Source organism: Mustela nivalis (assembly GCF_964662115.1).
Source record: "Mustela nivalis genome assembly, chromosome: 8".
NCBI lineage: Eukaryota > Metazoa > Chordata > Mammalia > Carnivora > Mustelidae > Mustela > Mustela nivalis.
Genome location: NC_139027.1, coordinates 66,651,980 through 66,659,569, shown reverse-complemented (window position 1 = coordinate 66,659,569; position 7,590 = coordinate 66,651,980).

The window sequence follows — 7,590 nt, the reverse complement described above, 5'->3', positions numbered from 1 at the left end:
TCAGTGCAGAGGCCTGGTTTCTATCAAACATCAGACACAACACTCTGAGGTTAATATGGGATGTCCAGGGAGAGATTTTGTTTCTTTAGAGAGTCAACAAGATGCCTATCTTTTTACCAGTTAAATAATGTATTTATTTTATTTTCCCCCTCTCTTAGTTTAAATTTGCATGGCATAATTTCCCTTTCAAATATACAGTCGGGGTGCCTGAGCGGCCCAGTCAGTTAAGTGATCGACTCTTGGTTTTGGCTCAGGTCTTGATTTCAGGGTTGTGAGATCCAGCGCTGTGTGGGGCTCCACGCTCAGCGTGCTGTCTGCTGGAAATTCTCTCTCCCTCTGCCCCTCCCCTTGCGTGCATGCCTGTGCCCTCTCTGTCCCTCTCTCTCAAATAAATAAATAAATAAAGTCTTCAAATATATAGCCTCATGGCTGGCTCAGCTGGTGGGGCATGCAACTCTTGATCTTGGGATCATGAGTTCAAGCCCCATTTTGGGTGTAGAGATCGCTTAAAAATAAAATCTTAAAATATATATAGTCATGATTTACATTTTATGTCATGCATGTTAATTAAAATTTCTTCTCCTCTTAAAATATTGTCATAAATATCAAGATATAATGAGTTCTGCCTTTCTATTCCAGTTGTAAAGAGCAACCTGGTCTGTAGCCCAGAAAGGAAAGGATGAATCCCAGTCATCTTTTCAGACTAGAAGCGTGTAGTTCTAAAATATTTATAATGTGGGCAGGTCAAGGATAAGTGCACTTGAGGGTAATTGTATGTTTGCAATTAGCAGCAGCACAGTTTAATGATATATAGAAAAAGTGGCAGGTCCAACTAACGGAAGCCTCTCTAGCTAAAGCACATCTTTTAAATGTCTCTGAAACACTTCAGAATGTCTGTCATTAGCAGTTATCACAATGAAGGTTTTAAAGGCTGCCATGTCCCTTTGCAGAAGTAAGTGCTGGTTCTTTCTACCCATCTGGTTACAACTCAAGGCTCTAGTTTCCCATCAGAGAAAATTATGGGGGTTGAAAAATGTGAAAGGAGAGAGTATGAGTGTGTGAGCATGGTGTGTGAGCACGTGTGTGTTAAGAATTCCAGGAACCCAGTTAGAAATCCACCTTTGAGGGGCGCCTGGGTGGCTCAGTGGGTTAAGCCGCTGCCTTCGGCTCAGGTCATGATCTCGGGGTCCTGGGATCGAGTCCCGCATCGGGCTCTCTGCTTGGCAGGGAGCCTGCTTCCCTCTCTCTCTCTCTCTGACTGCCTCTCCATCTACTTGTGATTTCTCTCTGTCAAATAAATAAATAAAATCTTTAAAAAAAAAAAAAAAAAAAAAAAAGAAATCCACCTTTGAGACCCCCAGATTACTAAGGATGTGACAATACGGGCAGGCCATGGATTATGGTATGTTATCTCACTTTGTCCTCTGGATCATTTAGCAGAGATGCTGAGAATTGACAGGGAGAGCTGGATCTCTTTCCTTCATAAGGATTTTTATGAGCCCAGAAATCCCCTGATTTACTCTCTAGCACATTCCTGCTTGTTCACAGGAATGCTGGTGAAGACCTAAATGTCCTCCCCCCCACCCCCCTTACTGCTGTTACTACTAGAGAGAGCCCTTTCAAGGAATCTTCTTTCCCTAAGGCAGTTTGTATGCCTTTAACACTTTGATTCTATTCAAGGTGTCTATTCATTTTCTCTGTATCTTTTGATATTTTGAATAATTTATGCTGGGCTTTTAGCTTGTCTATGCTCCATCTCAGATTCCTTTTGTCATGTAAAGTGAAAATGTCCCGTTTTCCTGCCCTCAGTTGACCTGGCTACTTGACTGTAAAGCACATTCCGTTTTCCATCCAGAAACATAATCGAGATTCTGATATTTTTACAGTCGACCGAGCTTCCTCCTTCCTCTCTGGGGTGGATGTGGGATGTGGATTCTGTCAATTTAGCTAAGCTGGGACTCGGTTTCCCAGAGTCCTCCTCCTTACACAGTTGGCTCGGGTCTGAAGAGAAATTTTGTTTGAGATTCAGAAGGCAGAAATGAAGTAGCCATTTTCTTTTTGTGCTCAGAAGGTTGGTGCTGACCCCGGGGCACTGGTGTCCCTCACACCTGTCCTTAGAGATTCAGAGGCTCCACCAGACGGCACCGGGGCAGCAGCGGCTGGACCACAATGCTCCCAGCTCCCTCCGGTTCCCAGGCCAGCCGCACCTTCCCCCAGGGAAGAGGGGCTGTAGCTTCTTCAGGTCACCTGAGCTATAGACTTGGTGCCTGGAAGGTAGCTGAGAGTGCCATTGGAGGTCCAGCTCCTTGCAGATTCTGCCTCCTCCTCACACGGTCCACTTTTTCTCTGCTTCCCCTACTTTCCACCCATCTTTTCTCCCTAGCTGCCTGCTTGCTAACTTTGAGTTCCAGTACCAGCGGCAGAAGCAAACTTCACAGAGACTGTTCAACCAACTCCCACACTGCATACGGTGAAATTCCTAAAATCAATCCCTTGTTATTATATCACCCCTAGTGATGGTGCTTCTCTGATAAAACCTTTGTGGAAACACTTATTTTACTTGATGGGGTGCATTTTGGCGAATAAACGTAAAAAGGATTTGGGATGCAACTGATAAGATCGAGGTTACCTGTCCATTAGCCTCACCTGGTGGGAAATCGGCAATTACATTTAAACGTTTCTATTTGGGTCAAACCTCTGGAATTCAGAGTCCAGAGCGCTCACCTTTACACGATGGAACCGAAACCTCTGGAATTCAAACCAATAACGTTCCATGCAATCAGCTTCCATCCCATGCTAAGAGTAGTGTGGGGGTTTTTCAGCAGTTTTTCTGTAGGTTCTCTTATGGGAAGGACACGATGGGTTAAGGGAGCACTGAGCAGCCAGAGTGTAAACTGCACTTTTGGGACTGCCCTGCTGCCAGTCTTCCAGCAGAACTGGGTGGTTTGAGGGGTGCCTGGGTGGCTCAGTTGTTAGGCATCTGCCTTCAGCTTAGGTCAGGATCCCAGGGTCCTGGGATTGAGCCCGGCGTCAGGCTCCCTGCTCAGAGGGGAGCCTGATTCTCCCTCTCCCCCTGCTTGTGTTCCCTCTCTCACTGTCTCTCTCTCTCTGTGTCAAATAAATAAATAAAATCTTAAAAAAAAGAAAGAAAGAAAGAAAGAAAGAACTAGGCGGTTTGGGGCACACTGCCACCCCCCAATCTGGCCACTCAGACTCCCTACCATGTTACAGGACTCACACATCCTGTATAAAGGTCTTTTCAGGGAAAATCATAATCCTGTTGGGCAGCCAAGCAGTGAGAATTTATTTAACTCTTCTACATGGGTGGGTCTGTTGATTTTTAAGGATATGATTTAAATTATGAGAGTTGCCCAGAAGCCACAAAACTACATTTTGGTTACATGCATATTTATGCACAGAGCTGGTGGGATCTGGAAAACACTTTAGGAAATTCTCAGTATTGTTCTCATAGCTGAACTTTCCTGAATATAGTGCCTTCTTTTTTTTTTTTTTTTTTTTTTTTTTTTTAACATGAGAGTTTCTTTTGGATCAGACTTAGGTATACGGGTCATGACTTGTACAGGATCTTAAGTAACCCCAAACCTAGATGAATAAGAACAGTTTCCAAACAGAGCTGCTCAACAATGTAGAACTGCCAATGTTCTTTTTATGAGGGGAAGAAAAGGATATTTTCAGAAATCTGTTTTCTTTCCTCTGGAGTTTGTTTTTCACTCAATCTAAGAATGGAGACTTATTTTGTGTCAACAAAATATCCATCCTTGAAGTAATTTCAGGGGTGGTCTTACTGCCTTCTTCGATGGTCTTTAAACCTCAGCTAACTTATGTTGAATTCACTTTGTATAAGTTCAAGCAAACAGACTAATATCAGTCCGGCTGAACCTAAAAGCATTCAACTACGTGATCCTGGCAAGAAAAAAGACTGTAAAAATGGAAGCCAAACATTACTCACATAAAGGAGACTACATCTTTTGATAACATCTTCATATTCAGATTTATCAGTGTGGCTCATTAGAGCTTTGAGTGTCCCGGGGCCATACTAGTCCGAGGACACACAGAGGTTCATGCACGGAGAGGTAAAAGGGTGCACATGCATATGACCTCTCTCTCACCCATCTGAGTTCAATAATAATTATGAGGTAGACACAGGTGTCAGATAAGTGAAAATGAAAATTATCGGCATTCTTACTGAGAAATGCTAAATTAGAGGACTTAGCTGGTTGTGCAACAATAGGCCTCGTCCACATTGCCCCGAGTCACAGGCACAGCTGGACAATCTCAATCCTCACCCATAGGGTCAAGGACTGTCCAGTAAGCTTCCTGCATGATCAGGAACAGATGAGTCAGGAAATCCCAAAGGAGAGGAGTGAAGAAAGGAATGATCAGAGTGTGCCCAGTTCCTTCCTCTAAAATCCCCCCATCAGAGAAGTCATTATTCCTTTCATGGGGAGAAGAGAGTAAAGCATGAGGAGAGAGGCCAGATTGTTGTTCTGGGGGTGTCCCTCCCCATGAGCACTGCTGCTCTTGCTGGGCTCTATGGCTGTCTCCCACCAGGCTCCACCATGGCTTCAGGAGCCCTTGAAGAACTCAAAATGGACTAATGATCTTCAGCAGATCAGAAGAGAATGTTTCTATTCTTTCTGTATTTTGATGGCAGCATCTCACTAACAGAATCCCAACTTTGCTCAGGCAGGCAATTGGATAAGCTATTTTGTTTACCTCAGCTCCCTTGCATCAAGGGATGGCCATGTGGTACAATCTGGACCCTTGACACAGAAACAAAAGTCTCCTGAATTTTTCTGTGAAACATTTTGCTTTCCAGATCTTATACATACATATGTATGATATTTATATAAATATATATAAGTATAATTATATAAATATATCTCTCCTGAATTTTTCTGTGAAATATTTTGCTTTCCAAATTTTTAATATGTATATTATATACTTATATATTATATATATATATGCTGTCCAATATATATACATATATATGGCTAGTAATATCCTCCTGTCCCATTCCCTTCTTTCTGCCTTGAATTCAAATGATGGAGTACAGCCATCTTGCCATCATCAGGAGTCAATGAGGAAGGTGAAGACCAGCATGTAAGGACGCTACAGCTGATAGATAGAAAGAGACTAGGTGTTGGGGCGCCTGGGTGGCTCAGTGGGTTGAAGCCTCTGCCTTCAGCTCAGGTCGTGATCCCAAGATCCTGGGATCGAGTCCCGCGTCAGCCTCTCTGCTCAGCGGGGAGCCTGCTTCCTCCTCTCTCTCTGCCTACTTGGGATCTTTGTCAAATAAATAAAATCTTGAAAAAAAAAAAAAAGAAAGAAAGAATAGGTGCCCCGTGGTACTGTTGATCAATTGAGTTAAATGAGCATCAGCCTACTTCTGGGTTTCTTGTTATGGGGAAAACAAAAAGAAAACAGTCATCTGTATAAGACACTTAGAGATGGGTTTTCTGTTACTTGCAGATAACTTTCATCCAACCATCATGATGAAGTAAAGGATGAAGGAGGCACATTTCCTCTCTCCTGCCACTACTTGCAGCCAGCCAGAGCCTCCAACCAACACCAATGACCACAGACATAAAACATGTTATGGTCACTTCACCTCCACCCCATCATCATTTAAGAGCTTTGGCGGGGGGCACCTGGGTGGCTCAGTGGGTTAAAGCCTCTGCCTTCAGCTCAAGTCATGGTCCCAGGACCCTGGGATTGAGCCCTGCTTCAGGCTCTCTGCTCATCAGGGAACCTCCTTCTTCTCCTTCTGCCTGCCTCTCTGGTTACTTGCGATCTGTGTGTCAAATAAATAAATAAAATCTTAAAAAAAAAAAAAAAAGAGCACTGGAGGGCAGAGCCAGAGTCTTTCATCACTTAGGTGCTATTTAAATTCCACTCTCACAGTCTATACCAAACCAAGGATTCACCACCTCACTGACAATAATCACAGAGTCCATTCTCCTGGCTTTTTGTTTCACCTAAGGGTCATCTACCATTTAGAAAAAATAGGATACATTAGAATTCTATTTCTAAATTCTATTTATAAAAAGCTGTTTGTCACCAACTTCTCCAGCTTTAGGGAATCAATTTCCTTTTCAGCAAACTCAATTACTCGTTATCATCTTCAAAAACAGATTTGTACCGAGTAGACACAGCCTGAATTGAAGAGACTCCCAATACTGGATCAATAAAGAAATCATATTCTTCCCCCACCTCCACCAGGAAGTACATCCTCAAATCCCAGGGAGCTCCATCTTACATAATTTAGTAGTATTCTATAATAATAAAAGAGGTCAGAGGATATAGGGAGGGAGAAAAAAACACCACCATATCACTCCCTAAAAGGTAGCTTTCTGAGATATACATACTTGGAAAAGATTACGAGCCAAAAAAGGTATCTGGATGCTCGTTTTATTTTAATCAGAAATAAAAAGTTATGTTTTTTTCTACCAAGAAACATGAACAGATCCAGGGAACCTAGCAGCACATAAGTACGCATTGGGTTATCAGATCTTTTCTCTTCCTTCTGTAAGAGCATAACATACTTTTAAATTAATCTGTATGTTTATTGTGATGTTTCCTGTCACTGTGTGGTTTCCATATATTTAGATAGCTCTATATGCCAGTGAGTCTTATTTTTGTCTGGCTATATTGGTTAGAATGCATTGAGCTTCAAGTAGTAGAAAACCTAATAGTGGTTCAAACCACAGGGACGTTTATTGTTTAGTTATCAAAAAGTCTTGAAGCAATCTTTCTTTGAGTTTTTTCAGTAACTCGGTGGTATTGTCTCGTACTAAGGGTCTTTCTGTCATTCTACCCCACCCTCAGTGAAGAGCTGGTGATGTTTCAAGATGGCTGCCACAGCCTCCAGAATCAGTCTTCATAAGCTAAAAGGCAGAGCAAAAAGACAAAGGCTAAAAGGGTCCTCTAAATGGGCCTGACTTCGTTAGGGATAAAACTTTTTTTGCAGCTGTAGTCCAATTGGCTTCCCTTTGGATTTCATTAGCGAGGAGTGGGTCATGACAAGCACTGGCTGTGAAGGGGGCTGGGAAGTCCAATATAGTATTTTCAACCTCTTACATAGGAGATGGGCCAAGAGGAAAAGGGCTCGGAACCACTGCTGAGGAGGTCACAAACATCTGACACAGAGTATAATAAACTCTTAGAGATCAACAATTGCATATTATAAAAAATAAAACAAAAAAAATAAAAGTAATAGCAGTAAATGTATTAAAATAGTACTTTGAAATAATGAATGAAGTTTTTTCTTTAAGATATATCACAACTTAACCATTTCCTTATTATTGAACTTAGATGATTTTCCAAGATTACACTATTGTATTTTGGCTAAAATAGATATACTAATAACATCATCCTGTATAAGTTTTTCTGCTATTAGATTATTTTAAGTATAAAATAACTCCCAAAGTCATAGGGATGTAATGTACAACATAGTGACTTAGTCACTAATACTGCACATTTGAAAATTGCTAAGAGATTAAAACTTGAAAGTTCTCATCACAAGAAAAAAAATGTTTAAACTATGTATGGTGACAGATGTTAACTATT